Source organism: Colossoma macropomum, unplaced genomic scaffold, assembly GCF_904425465.1.
Source record: "Colossoma macropomum unplaced genomic scaffold, Colossoma_macropomum, whole genome shotgun sequence".
NCBI lineage: Eukaryota > Metazoa > Chordata > Actinopteri > Characiformes > Serrasalmidae > Colossoma > Colossoma macropomum.
In genome coordinates, this window is record NW_023494795.1 from 1482789 (window position 1) to 1484978 (window position 2190).

The following is a 2190-nucleotide window of genomic DNA, read 5'->3' on the forward strand; positions in this document are numbered from 1 at the left end:
AACCCTAATCCTAGCCCTAAACCTAACCCTAATACCTAACCTTAACCCTAACCTTAGCCCTAAACCTAACCTTAACCCTAATCCTAGCCCTAAACCTAACCCTAATACCTAACCTTAACACTAATCCTAGCCCTAAACCTAACCCTAATTAGTATCCTAACTTTGACCCTAACAAAAACCCAGAAATGTTACACGATTTTTCTACTGAACAGAACATTTATGTAATTTTTCTATCAGTGTTTGTGTAATACCTATGTTTGGCCACATGATGGCGCTCAAGGATAAGAGGGAAAAAAAACATAGTTTTTAATTACAGATCAATTACAAAATTATTCTGTCTATGAAGGAAATTTATAGAAATATTCTATTTCATTGTAGAAAAATTACAGAACTCCTATTTTCTATGTTCTATGTCTCAATTAGAGTTAGGGTTTTGTCTGAATTAGGGTAAGGATCTAAAGTGCATTGGTTCATACTCACCATTACCCAAGTTTCAATTTATTTTGAAGTTCTACATGTCTATGTAGAAAATTTACAGAAAGGTTCTATGTCTCAATTAGGGTTAGGGTAAGGGTTATGTCTGAATTAGGGGTAGGATCTGAAGTGCACTGGCGCATACTCACTGTTACCCAAGTTTCAATTTATTTTGAAGTTCTACATGTCTATGTAGAAAATTTACAGAAGGCTTCTGTCTTCCGAAATGTCATAGTACTAATTAAGAATATAGCAATTTGTCACGTGACAAAAATTTGAATACTGGGACATATATATAGTTTGGATGTTCTCACTCTTCTAGGTTGTAAGGAGTGAACCCCTTTGTCCTGTCATTAAAAAAAAGATCAGGTAAACCTTACAATATTCATTTAATAATACGAAGTTGTAGACAAAATGTTATTTTTCTGTACATTTTTGCAGGTCACTTCTAGTGACAACAGTCCCAATCATTATATTTCTCTCATTTTAATATGAAAATAGATTTATTTTGTAGTCTTTCATTAACTTTATTAAAGGTGTTCATTGTGGAGCCCTATTCAATCCTATCATGGACAGAAACACAGGAATTGGAACCAGACGTTTACCTCTGCAGATCATGGAGCCAAGGAACGAAGCTGGACCTCACAGGTATTTGATTAAGTCATCCAAAATTTCTCAAACACTATTTGGCATTTTTAAACTGACCTGGAATTTTTTTTTTAGGTGCCGCTGCCCTGTTGACCCATTGAGCATTGCCCTTGTAGGTTTTGTGATCATCACTGTGTTCCTTCTCTACCTGCTTGTGGTGCTACTACTTCACCAAAATAAAATAATTTAAGAACTTCGAAGATGTCTGAATATGTTTATTTAATGTATAAGGTATGGTTCAATATTCAGATCTAAAAATGTGCAAATTATGCATTTCTATAACATCCTAGAAAAATTGCTTAAGGAAAAAAAATCAGAAAAATTCTGTAATTTTTCTATGAAGTTATAGAAATGTTCAGTAATTCTTATATATTTAATTACTTAGGCTTATTTTTCTCTATGGACACAGAAAAAATATGTAAAGTTTCTAAGTTTCTAGAAAACTTAGAAAATTACAAAATTGTTCTATCTATGTAGAAAATTTACAGAAATGTTGTATGTCTCAATTAGGGTTAGGGTTAGGGTTATGTCTGAATTAGGGTTAGGATCTGAAGTGCAGTGGGGCATACTCACTGTTACCCTTGCTTCAAATTATTTTAAAGTTCTACATGTCCATGTAGAAAATTTACAGAAAAGATCTGTCAACATAGAAAATTTACAAAATTGTTCTATCTATACAGAACATTTACAGAAATATTCTATGTCTGAATTAAGGTTAGGGTTATATACTGAAGATCTGAAGTGGGGCATACTCACTGTTACCCAAGCTTCAAATTATTTTGAAGTTCTACATGTCTATGTGGAAAATTTACAGAAATGTTCTGATTCATAGGAAAGTTACAGAACTCTTCTATGTCTATATAGCAATTTTACAAAATTGTTCTATGACTCTAAAGAACATTCACAGAACTGTATTAAAAAATTTAAAGAAAAATGACAAATTTATAGCATGACTATAGAAAATGTATTTAAACTTATTACAACATTGAGTATGTGCAATAAGACTCAATCAATGTCAACATAGATATGGAAATATTTAATAATTATTGAAACATTACAGAATCGAAC